At 42.7% G+C, this 13,694-nt stretch overlaps 1 protein-coding gene and 1 pseudogene across 3 annotated transcripts in view; one reads left to right on the top strand and one right to left on the bottom strand.

Annotated features, from left to right (window-relative positions):
* The window catches only part of TNFAIP8 (TNF alpha induced protein 8), a 119,072-nt gene that overhangs the window by 47,941 nt on the left and 57,437 nt on the right, over positions 1–13,694 (bottom strand). The window lies entirely within an intron of this gene.
* Positions 5,771–6,106, top strand: LOC123648406 (annotated as a pseudogene).

Genomic DNA, 13,694 nt, shown 5'->3' with positions numbered 1-13,694 from the left:
TTCCTAGCAGAGACAGAAGAGAGCTGAAATTCACTAACTTTCTCAATCAGAATCTATTTCAACAGATTTTTTGCTACTGACTTCAGCAACGTCCCATCATATGCCATTTAATGTTCTCAATTTCAGCTGAATACAATCAGCCCAAAATAGACAGACAGAAAGAGAGAGGTAACAATTTAAATGGGTACATCAGCCACCATTCCACCCAACGACCTTATGCTGCAGAGTGCGCATGACATGGAGCTGCGAATTTGCTATTCCCTCCCACCCTCTAGTCTCTGCACGGCCTCTCACACTGTGAACATCGCACACACTCACGGCAAATGTTGTGTTTAAGGCTTGTATTGTTTCACATCAAAAGGCCTCTAAAGACAAGCCAACTATATGATCTGGTCCCAAAGAAATAGCAACCTGTTCCAGTGTTTTGCTTCTTTTTTTTTTTTTTTTTTTTTTTGAGCTAGAGTCTCACAGAAAGCTTGTGGGGAGTGCTGTATATCAGACCCATAGGTAGCGGCTGCTCCTCATATCTGCTATCCTCTATTCTTTAAAGATCTCTTTACTTCCTGTTAGCCAGTCTCCATTATAGATAACATTTCTCTTTTTTAAAACAGTTTGTTTTCTTTTTATTATCATTTTTAATTATGGTAAAATACATACAGCATAAAATCTACTATCTTAATAATGCTTTAAGTGTACAGTTCAGTAGCATTAAGTACATTCACAGCGAAAGGAACACTTATACACTGTTGGTGGGACTGCAAACTAGTCCAACCTCTATGGATACCTCAAAGAACTGAAAGGAGACCTATCATTTGATCCAGCAATCCCACTACTGGTTATTTACCCAAAGGAAAAAAAGACATTTTATTAAAAAGATACTTGCACTAGAATGTTTATAGCAGCACAATTCACAATTGAAAAGATGTGGAATCAACCCAAGTGCCCATCAATACATGAGTGGATTAATAAAATGTGGTATATGTGTACCATGGAGTATTACTCAGTCATAAAATAATGGTGAACTAATACCTTTTGTAACAATCTGGATGGGACTTGAGACCATCCTTCTAAGTGAAGTATCGTAAGAATGGAAAAACAAGCACCACACGTATTCACCATCAAATTGGTACTAAATGATCAATACTCGTGTGTACATATGGTAGTAAAATTCAGCAGAAGTCAAGCAGGTGGGAGGGAGGAAGAGGGGATAGGTAAAACTACACCTAACAGGTACAATGCGCCCTATCTGGGTGATGGACACACTTACAACTTTGACTCAAACTGTACAAAAATAATTCATGTAACCAAAATGTTTGTACCAGGTCAAAAAGCTTCCATCCACTGAAAGAAAAAAAAAGTACATTCACATTCTTTTGCAACCATTGCCACCATCTATCTCCAGAACTTTTTTCATCTTGCAAAACTGAAACTCTAAACCATTAAAGACTAATTAAAGACTAATTCCACATTTCTCCTGCCAGCCCCTGGCAATCACCTTTCTACTTTCTGTCTCTATGAACTTGACTACTCTAGGTAACTTATGTAAGTGGAATTATGGAATATTTGTCTTTTTTTCACTAACTTATTTCATTTAAGACCCTCAAGGTTCATCCTTGTTCTAACATTTCAGAATCTCCATCCTTTTTAAGGCTGGATGATATTTCATTGTATGTATATTATTGCTTTTTGTTTATCCATTCATCTGTATATGGACATTTGGGTTGCTACCACTTTTTGGCTATTGTGAATAATACTGCTATGAACATGGGTTGACAAATATCTCTTTGAGACCTTTTTTCAATTCTTTTGTATATACCCGGAAGTGTAAGTGCTAGATCATACAGTAATTCTATTTTTAATTTTTTGAGGAACTGCCATATTGCTTTCCTAGTTAATACTTCTTCATTTTAAACTTTCCTATTCAAATTACTGTTATAGTTTATCTCCTGATTGGACCTTGCGGTGCCCAACAGGTGTACACATTCCAGTAGTAAATGAAGAATGAAATAAAAACATTATTTTTTATCATTCAATTTATATATATTATTTTTTTCACATGATGACAAAGTTACTAGTATATAAATACTTATTAGTTCTTTGGACCTAAGCACTTAATAAATGGAACTGTTAGGTATTTATTTTATCCTAGAAATGACATGAAAAAAATTACAGAAACACTAAGGGTGCCACAAGCCAAGAACATTTGGGAAGCTCTGCTCCAGCCTCCATATTTCCAGCTGCCATGAGTGCCTGTCTGCTCGGATGGTTCCTCAGACTTGCCCTAAGTAAGGGTACCCCTAGTAAGTTTTTTCTCACTTAGGCATTGGTGGCTAGAACCCTTATAATTATCATTAACTTATGCTGTTCTGTCTCCCCTTATTTGTAATCTCACATCAAAATATTTCCTGGATAAGCATTTTTTTTTCTTTTTCTTTTTTTTTTTTTAGACAGAGTCTCATTCTGCTGCCTGGGCTAGAGTGCCATGGCATCAACCTAGCTCACAGCAACCTCACACTCCTGGGCTCAAGCAATCCTTCTGCCTCAGCCTCCCGAATAGCTGGGACTAGAGGCATGTGGCCACTATGCCCGGCTAATTTTTCTATATATTTTTTTAGTTGTCCAGCTAATTTCTTTCTATTTTTAGTAGAGATGGGGTCTCGCTCTTGCTCAGGCTGGTCTCAAACTCCTGAGCTCAAACGATCCTCCCACCTTGGCCTCCCAGAGTGCTAGGATTACAGGCGTGAGCCACCGTGCCAGGCTAATAGGCATTTTTTCTAATCTCATATCAAAATGTTTCCTGGATAGGCATTTTTTCCTCCAGTCCTAGGCTGTCAGTCAAGCCATCATCTCTAGTTGGCATTACCTGACAGATTTTAAGCTGGCTTCCCATAAACAACACCGAGGTTGAAAATTCAAATGCTCATTAAGGAAATACAATAATTTATATGTGCCACAACAATTGGCTGCCTCTGTCAATTGTGGGCTGCACCCATGGAGGTAGCAGGATAGGACGGCTGTGGGTGAGGTCCCAACCCCAGATCCAGCTGAAATACCAACCTCTCTCTCAAAGAAAGCAACGGCAACGCAAGCGACTGTGAATGACGCTACTAGAGGCAAAATCATGAATGTGCACCCCACCCACACAGATATAAGTGGTTAGAAAAGTAATCATTCAGAATCTTTGACACTTGTTTTCATTAACTGGAAATTACTTGAAACGAACAGTATGATAAATCATGACGTCTTGTGCAGCCACAATGTGGGGGCAGCTGGTGCTGGTCTGTTTTTTTTCACTGTTATACCCTTTTTTTACCCCTCCCAAAGCCAGACTCAACTCCTCTATAAAGCCTACTGAAGCCCACAGTGGACCTAAACTTTTACAGTGAACTTCTACTCTACTTGAAGTTGATAATTTCGATGTTAGTTGTCTTCTGAGGCAGATCCATAAGCTATTTAAAACCTTGTGTTTGTTTGTTCTCCTTTCTAGAGAGTGTAACACATGTTGGGCACTTTGAAGGCATCATATAACTAATAATTATTTAATCACCTCATAATATTGAATTATGACAACATGTAAGAATAAGTTTAATTTCTCCCTACCTGAAAAGTACCTTACAAGGAACCAAGTGCATAAGTATCTCTTATCTTCAAAGAAAGAAAGCAAGACAAGAAAATTTGCATTGCATCTGGAGAACTGAGGCTAGTAATCTGAAACAATCCATAAACCTATCAAGTTTGCAAAAAGTCTGTCAGAAAAGGAGCCAAGAAGAAAATAATTCTGACAGCTGCAAACCTTCTGTTTTACAACATGAACAGAATGGATGCACTTCCTTCAACACCCTCATAAACAGAGAATGCTGAGCAAACGCAAACATCCCTAGTAAAGTCCACCAGATTCTAGACTTCAACTAATGGATCGTGCTTATCTTTATAGAGGTACCCTTACTAGTCACCTATCAACCCTACCACAATTGTCTTAGGGACCATTAATAAGATGGATTGAACAAAATTCCATTTCAGTTGATGGAATTTCCAGGGCCAGCAAGATACCAGCAGCAGCTGCCCACTTTAAAAGACCAGCAACCTCACCATCTTCAAATTGGAAACTTTGTTTCCTTTAAGTTAAAAACTAACATCCGGCACTGGACCACCTGAATACATGTACTAATAAATCCCAGATGGGAATTCCAGACACCTCTTTACTCAAAGCATGAATTTCTCTCGAGTGATAAACATTCTATTAAGCAAGTCTCTTAGGAGCAAGCTTCCCTTCAGACACTGTTTTCATTTACAACATGCTGGGCTTTCCAAAGCCAATTTGGGACCGATCATTGCACAATGTGTAATTAATTTTGCCATCTGCTTTTTTAATGGATGAAATTAATCTGTGAATGTAAAAAGGAAGCACCTTGGTTGTCTAAAATATCTTGTTATAGGGTCAGAGGAACAAAAAAGTATACCACTTGGCCACAGGCCCAAATTCTGAATCAGCAACCCCATATAGAACTAAACAATTTATATGATTATGTTAAGCTATGTCTTAATATCATCAGCAATAACAAGTATAATTTATGAAGAAGCACCTACTACATGTTAGGTATAATGTGAGGCACTTTTTGGAACACATCTCTACTCTCAATATCTCAGCAAGGAGATGTTTTCTAGCTCATGAAGTGCTTCTGCACACATTGTCACCAATCCTCATAACAACCCTGTAAGGAAGAAATCTTGGGTGTTACTGACTCCATTTGCTTCTGATAAGGACACAGACCCTCAGAAAAATTAAGTGGCTGGCCCATGGTCACCTAGCTAGGACTGAGTGTGAGCTAAGGCTAAATGTGGATCTTCTGACTTCATTCCATGCTATTTTTTCTCTACACTATAGCATCTCTGGTTGAGCAGAGTACAAATTATTATATTAATACTTGAAGGCAAATTTCTCTTATGCCTCAAGAGAATAGGGAATAAGAGCAGTAAGGGAGGTCAGAAAGCAAAGCTGAGCTTGCTCTGAGCTTGGCTGAATTGGGGAAAGAGGGAGCCAGACATTAATAGAAAAGAAGAAGTCCAGAGGAGGAAGCGGGGCCGCCCAGGGTGAAGGCGAGGAGTTCCACTTCACACATATGAGTCTGAGGTCTGAGCCAGCCAACTGATGTGGGGTGACCTTGAGCTCTTCGAGCGGATCTATTTCCCATTTAACCAGAGTTCTCCCAGGGAGTGCCAGGGCTCCTATAAAGCTCACAGTCTTTGATGAAAGTATTTCTAAAACAGATTACATAGAGTATCTACTCTTACTACACAGAAGCTTTAGAACATACAATTTGTTTTTGATGAAGTAGACTAACGGTTAATCATACTGTCCTATATCATAGATATAAACCTACTTTTGCTTACTCAACCTGCCTAATAAAGTTGTCCTTTTTCATTCTTTACACCCACTCAACAATTTCAGCCCAATTTCAAGCAACAAGAAGATGCATATGATCAAGATTTCACATTTTTTTTAGGTGCTCTGGAAAGCCTGTCCCAATACACAGGAGAGCTACAGAATAGATGCAACTCCCTTAATATAGTGGAGTTATGTTTTCAGAGGCAAGAAGAGGGACATTGGGTTCTAAAATCTGAAAAGTGAAATTGCATATAGTTAAAATTACATTTAAAATTCCTTAAATGACCCAGAAAGTTCAGTATTGTCTACATGGTTCTGTATATACACAACACCATCTTGGAGCCCGTGGAGGCCTCCTGGGAACAGGACTTTTAAAAGGCAAATATGTCTGGAAGGCTGTGGTCCAAGGCCATTTTTGCTGGCTGTAAGTGGGTCTCTGGAACCTTTCAAAGAGAGCACATGGCTCTTCTTAAAATTGAAGGTGTTTATGCCTGAGGTGAAACTGAACTCTACTTGGGTAAGAGATGTGCTTATGTATACAAAGCAAAGAACAACACAGTGACTCTTGATGGCAAACCAAACAAAACCAGAGTAATCTGGGGAAGGTAACTTGGGTCTGTGGAAACAGTAATATGGTTCGTGCCAAATTCCAAAGCAACCTTCCCGCTAAGGCCCATTGGACACAAAATCCGTGTGATGCTGTACCCATCAAGGATTTAAACTAATGAAAAGTAGATAAAGTGAATTTGTGCTCTTGAAAAAAAAATACTATATTAGTTACGCCAACTCTTAGTCTGTGTTTCTCTATAGTTGTCAATCAGATATTCAAGTTCTTCCTCCATAATGACGATTAATTCATTATAGCCCACTTGCCTGGTCTCCAGAACAATGTGATTCCCATTCTGTTGATGGTCAGAAACTTTAAAATTTGTCCATTCCATACACTTCATCAACAGTTAGCCATGCGACATAAGCAACAAGTGACTGCCTGGTAAGGAAGTGGCTGAATACAAATGGCCAGGATTTCCTGACAATTGTCTTCTTCCTCAGGGCCAGATGTCACCTTTTATGGCAGCATCTACTATCCTCTCTATATCTTCTAATTGCAGGTCCAAGGGGCCTAAGAAGAACCAAAGGTTGTAGAAGAAACCAGGGATTCACTGTCTGCTTGAGAGGAAGCTGCAGATGTCACTGTTCAGATGTCATCTTTGTTTATGTATTTCTTCATCCCACAAACATTCATCGAGCACCTACCATGTGCAGGTGTAAGGCAAATGGTGGAGATACAACAGCCATGGTAACTGCCCTTGCAGAGCCAGTTAGGGGTGGAGGGTGGGAAGGAGTTGGGGAAGGATATACATACATGCCAGTTAAAATACAGTACGATAAGTTCATTAGCAGAAAAGCAGGAGGTGCTATGAAAGCTCATAGACGTACCTCAGTCAGATCAGGAGGAGGCAGTCATGGAATTATGCCAGCAAAGGAAGGGGAGAGGCAGGAGAAAAGGAAGAATGCAACCAGGTCAGAAAGGAAGGCTGAAGAAAAGACCAATGCCTATGATGGTTAGGTGGGCACCACTGATCCTTCCAGGAAGAGGACTTAGTAAGAAGCCAAATTGCAAGGGGTTCCAGAATAAACCTGTGTTAAGAAAGTAGAGAAAGCACTGGCAGAGTGCTCATTCAAGAGGCTTTCCTGAAAGAAGGCAGTGGAAAGCATTATCAAAATCCACGAGCTTAGCAAAGTTTTAGTTACATGGCTTTGAGGAAAGAATATTTAAATTCCCATAATTCTCCCTCTGACCAACACCAGACAGAAGGAAGCTGGGTGCCATCAATTTCTTACAAAAATACATTTGCAAGGATTTACATGGACTCTGACATAAGTTTGAATACTGTAAAAAAAAATAAGGATAAACTCAAAACTCCCTTCATGCTCAGCAGCAGGTGCTGGTCCAGCAGGTCGGACCTAAAGCCGGCCTGGGAGGCTCCCAAGACCCAAATTATCCTCTTAGTAGTAAAGGAAATACTCATCTGAGAGGCGGTCCTTTGGGTTAAACTTTGCCTGATTTTCTGTTCTACTATCAGGCTCTTTTAAAAACACAAGTCCCTTGGAGGAAAGGCCGGTGATGACTATTATCTAAGTGCAAATGAATTCACTGGTTTCTTTGTTCCTTCCCTGCAGAGGTGAAGTCTACAGAGCACCCTAGGTAGGAAGCAGAGATGCAGAAATTAACAGTGTGTAGAGGGTTGGGAAGAGAATGAACACAAGCCTGTCCTACTCCCAATTCTGCCCTGGCCACTAACCCCATGCCTGCCTAAGACCAAGAAAAGGCAAAGAAGATTGAATATACCCAGTAGACAACTTGCAAAGCAGAAATGTAAGTTTCAAATGCCTGGGGTTCCTTATCCTCAGTGATGCAAATTTTTTAAATGATGCAAAATACTCAAAACTGTTTTGATTTAGATTTCCATCTCTGCCTCTCTAAAGTGATTCAGTCTCCAATAAATGACTCTCATGAGGATATGATTTCTTTTGAGGTATTTCCAATTTGTGGCTGAAAATTATGGTAGCCTTCGTGTCCAGGAGTAGACAGTACTCTAATCTAGGGTAAAAGCTGAAATCAATGACAAAAACGAAACTATAAAAGGCTCACATCTATAAAATCTCATATCTCTGACAGTGAGCAAACACAGCAATGCAATGATAGGTAAAGTCAGTTGGCTTCTAGCCCAAAGCTCATAAACTGGTGGCCTTAGGTCTGAATGCAGCTCATAGGGGAGTTTTCTTTGGCCAGATAAGTCTTATCTTTCATCTGAACTTCCATGCCTTTAGGTGGGACCTGTGCTCTCTAAGTTTGCCACTGGCCTCATGACTCTCAATTGTTTACACAGAGCACTATGTACACTTTCATATTACTCATCTGGTTCCTGTAGGCATTTGAGTTTGGGACCATTGATTTATATAGACTAACATCAAAAAAAATTAAAAAATTAAATTAAAAAACAACCTCTCTCCTAGGTGGAGTTCTTCTGGTGCTAACCAGAAGCAGAGCAGAGCACTGGTGGGTTATTGAGCAATAGGATCACTAAAACAACAATAAACCACAGCAGTGTGCAACACCACTGTAATCAGACTCTTAAAAAAACAGAAGACCAAAAACACCAGTGAGGCCCACCCGCCCTGGATAAAAGGTAACCATAGCTTTGAAACCACTTTTTAAGAGAAGTCCAAGTCCAAGTCACTGTCTGGGCTAGCCTCATGCGCACTGCCTCCATAATATCCCTGATATCTGCATGTCCCAGAACACAAGCCTGGCAGCCAATCTCCAATTCTGGTTTGGCAAAAGAAACAAGCCCTCTATTCAGTGAGCTCTGGCCATAAATGCCCTGTGATAGCCAACTAATAACACTCTACTTGCAGCAATTCACACCCGGTGCTCAGCCAGTCCAGCCACTTGGTGGCTATTTGAGACATTTGTAGCATGCGCTACAGAAACTGTGCCATCCCCCGTCTGTTCGTATGTCCTGACACGGAGGGGTTAAGTCCCCACCCGTACCCGCACCTCAGTTCCACACGACACTTCCTACCACACCCTGCCCAGAACCCAAGAATCAGAAAGCTAACACTCAAGGAAGGTTTTGATTCCTCAAACTTGCGTCATGAGTGAGAAAATAAGCCCGCCAAGTTCAAACAGCTCATCCAAAGGCTCACCATACGAGCATCTTAACAGGAATGAAAACTAAACCTCCAAGATCTCCACTGTGGCCTCCGAGCTCAGGGCTCCGCTCCAGGAGCCACCCTCTGGGGGCACAGCATGCCCTCGGGCAGCATGGTCCCCTGCGGCCTGGCCCGGGCTTCCCGGATCTGACTCCTGTGACCCACGTGGGCTTTGGGTTGAAGCCCACAGAGCAGAGGGCTCCTCTCCTCTGGCTGCCCTCTGTGCATGCATTTCCCTCAGGGATGTGGCAGGGAGACTGGCTGGTTGGGGACAAGGCTGTGGAGTTTGGAGTCTTATAACCCAACCACAGATTTCATCGAAAAGATCAAAGGGCACCTCCTCTGCCCCAGCTGACTTGCCACAAAGTGGCGTTTCTTGGCTCCCTGTGCCTTTCACTCTCTCACCAGCCCTCTGAATGTTGTACCCTCCTTCCCTTGCCCTAAACAGCCATCCTCCTGGAGGACTAATCTAGAGAAAATTCAATAAAACTCCATATAACTGATTGCTCTATTTTGTTTATGTGTGCGTAGCTTCAAAAGCTTTACATTATCCAGAGCCCATTTATTTCAATTAAAATAGATAAAATAATCAAATACGGTGATTAAGGTCATAGCTATAAAATGTAAGGCCATTCTTTGCAGGAACATACGGCCTTATTATACAGTTTTTAAAGAAAAATTACGTTGGACTTCAGTGTTTGATGGGGACATATAATTACCATTAGTTGAGGACCTGTCTATAATTAATTTCCTCTACTTCTTATTCTCATTGTTCAACGTTTACCAGGCCAGATCTACAGTACCTTGGGGATGCTTTATCGACTTTTGAGAATTTCCCATTGTGATCTGCAGCGCTACTGTGGTTCACGAACTCTGTGCTTTAGCTCTCCCCGACAGCATCTGACAGTTTCCTCCGGGGTTGGCAGTCCCATTTGCACGGCCCCATCGCCTCACCATGGAGTGACGGGTTTAGGCAACCCAAGCTTGAGCCAGTCATCACAGCAGATGCTACAGCCAATAAACTCGTCATTCAAACATTTGCCAGGCGCTTCTGGAAAAGGCCACTCGCTCCTCTGACAGAGCCACCAGAAGCCAGTGCTCTTGCTCCTTCCGGACGGTGTGTGGAAGATATGAAGTCTAGAACTGCTGCAGAATTTTACTACCATGAGAGAAGCCAGGTCAGGATCAAGGTCAACCACAGAAGGCAGATCGGAAAGAAAATGGGTTCTTGACATCACTGAACTGCTAAATCAAACTTTGCTTCAGTTATGTGAGCCAATAAAAAATTCTCTTTTGTACGAACCAGTTTAACCTAAGGTTTCTCTTTCTTGTAGAGTAAAAGCCAAAGTGATGGAATGCCCTGGGCTGCTGAGAAGGAGCAGTGCCCGCAGATTCCTAGTTCCTGCTGGCTTTACCGCATTCCCAGCACCTAAAGGACCGTGGGAGAAGCAGCCCAAGGATGCCCAGAGGACCAAGCCCTCTGCCCCATCTCTGCAAGCCTGCTGTCCACCAAAGGCCAGACGCCAGCCTGGGAGCCCCGTCTCCAGCAGGGCCAAGTCTGGCCTGTCTGGCAACAGTGACAGCAGAGAGCAGAGTCCCCAGGCTGGGGCAGAGTGGGTGGTGCTGAGAAGCCTCTGGGGCACAGACGGGGTGGGGGCCTGGGAGGAGGACCCAGTCTCTCACCGTCCTCCTCCATTCACTGCTTGGTGCCGGCCCACCTCCCCGATGGGGCTTCCTGATGGGCCCCATGTGGGAACATCCCGCCATATGGAAGGTGGCCGCCTCCCCAACGGGGGCAGCAAGGGCAGGACTCGTAGGGTGGGACAAGGTGCAGGAAGCTGTGTTTGTATCAAAGCTCCAGGAGCGAGGTCGGGTCTGCCCCAGGATTTCTCCCAGGAGCTGAGGGTGTGGCGAGGAGCTTGGTGGCACTTGTGGTGAAGGGTAGAAGCTCAACAGCTAGCAGGAGGAAGGGCAAATCAGCCACGGAGAGCCCTGGTCTATTAAGATGGGGCAGATTTTTGCCTTAGAATGTGTTCAAAGTCCACTTGGGGCTCAACACACAGCACGCTGCATCTCGGCACTTCCACTGGCAGCCCGACAGCTGAAACACTGAATCCCAAGAGCATGACTTTCCGGAAGCTGGGGAAATCAGTTAGGGTTTTAATTAGGCTCTCTTCGGCGCACCTTTAACTGAGCACTCTCACTCTCCACCTCCCACGTGCAGCAGCACTCTGATGCGCCTGTCAGGGGGTGAGCTGGAGCTGCCGCAACGTCCCGTCAGGTTTCCTTAGGGCCTGCTGCTCGGGCAGCCCCCACATTAATACCTGTATCTCCGCATGTGCTTTGCTGTCCTATTGGTCCTGAGTTTTGATAATGAAATTTCCTCCAGCAAGTACTGATTTTTAGGTTCTCACCAAAACCAGCTCAGAGAGCTCCGCCCGGAGCAACTTTCTCCTAAAAATAGAAACCAAAAGACCACAGAGGTCTGTGCCCTCGGGCTCTTGGTGACAGGCAAAGAACTTTGGTGAAAAAAGAACTGAATCCAAAAAATACAAATCAATGCTAACCCTAATAGTTCAAGCTGATGTGATTGTAGAGCTCATTTTTATAGACAACATACACAAACGGACATAGAAATCACCTCCGTTAGCAAAAAAAGTGCTATACCAACAAATATAAATGCACGATATGATGACGATGTGAATCTCACACTATCTATAACGGGAGATCAGCTTTAAGAGGAAGGGAAAGACTGAGGCAAGAGAGAGTTCGGGATGAATTCCCTTCACAAGATGCAAATGCTTCATGTCATTCTGTCCACTGGATACAGGCCACGAGGTGATTAAACAAGAGGAGACGATGCAAGTGACAGCACAAAGTCATTTTCTTCTATACTTAGCACTCGTCTGACCTTCATCGTAAAGTGGAATTAGAGGATTTGGCCTGTGTCCAGAGGACAATGGTCATAAGATCTAAAGGAGATGGAAGGAGAAAAAAAAAAAAAAGGTTTGAGCTGGTTCAAAGTAAAGCAAGAACACAAAGAATATTGGCCAAAAATTGTCCAGGTTAAGCTGTGTTTGGTGACAACAAGTTTGTACTCTCTCCTCAACTGGTAATCCTGTTTTCAAACTCATTTTAAATAACATTTAATACTCTCTTACTATCATGGTGAGGGTATGATACTGAGAACTGTGATCAAGTACCGTAGGACTGTAGACATTTTATCTTATGTTAATTATATCCAAAGAGCTTAAAAATGAATGCAGACAGGGAACAGGGGAGGCTTTAGGAGACTGTAGGTTCTCATACTTAACAGCTGATGGACGGAGGAAGAGTGGGAAAACCCAAAGGATTGATCTCCATACCAAAATGAAGGCAGGCAGTATTCAGCACCGGCCATCAGAAGTTGACAACGAGAGCAATCATCAAAGCTGATCCTCTTACAACTACACGAGAAGTTGCCAAAGAATTCAATGTCGATCATTCTACAGTTGTTTGGCATTTGAAGCAAATTGGAAAGGTGAAAAAGGTCAATAAGTGGGTGCCTGTTTTTTGAAGTGTCATCTTCTCTTCTTGTATACAACATAGTATCATTTCTTTTTTTTTTCCATTAATCATTCTCAATACTTATGTGCCTTTTTTTTATTTCAGCTTATTATGGGAGTACAAAAGTTCAGGTTATGTATATTGCCCATGCCCCCCCCATCCCCCCGAGTCAGGGCTTCAAGTGTGTCCATCCCCCAGACAGTGCGCATCGCACTCATTACGTAGGTGTACACCCATCCCCTCCCCCCAGTATCATTTCTTGATCAGATTGTGATGTGCAAAGAAAAGTGGATTTTGTACGACAACCGGTGACAACCAGGTCAGTGGTTGGGCCGAGAAGAAGCTCCAAAGCACTTCCCAAAGCCAAACTTACACCAAACAAAGGTCATGGCCACTGCTTGGTGGTCTGCAGCCGGTCTGATCCACTACAGCTTTCTGAATCCCGGCAAAACCATTACATCTGAGAAGTATGCTCAGCAAATGGATGAGATGCACCAAAAACTAAAATGCCTGCAGCTGGCATTGGTCAACAGAAAGGGCCCAATTCTTCTCCACAACGCCCAACTGCACGTTGCACAACCAACACTTCAGAAATTGAACAATGGGGATACGAAGTTTTGCCTCATCCAGCATATTCACCTGACCTCTGGCCTACCGACCACCACCTCTTTAAGTGGTGGTCTCCACAACTTTTTGCAGGGAAAACGCTTCGACAACCAGCAGGATGCAGAAAATGCTTTCCAAGAGTTCCTCAAATCTCAAAGCATGGATTTTTATGCTACAGGAATAAACAAACTTATTTCTCGTTGGCAAAAATGTGTTGATTGTAATGGTTTCTATTTTGATTAATAAAGATGTGTCTGAGCCTAGTTATAACAATTTAAAATTCATGGTGGGAAACTGCAATTACTTTTGCACCAATCTAATAATACTTATTTGTTGCTTGTCTGTCTCCCCCAACTAGAATGTCAGCTCTCCAAGGATCTCCAAGCAGGGATTTCTACCTGCTTTGTTGACTGCTGTATCCTCAGTCCCTGGAAGAATG

This window comes from Lemur catta, chromosome 12 (genome assembly GCF_020740605.2).
Source record: "Lemur catta isolate mLemCat1 chromosome 12, mLemCat1.pri, whole genome shotgun sequence".
NCBI lineage: Eukaryota > Metazoa > Chordata > Mammalia > Primates > Lemuridae > Lemur > Lemur catta.
The sequence above is the reverse complement of the archived record's forward strand: the minus strand, read 5'-3'. Positions and strand labels throughout refer to the sequence as shown.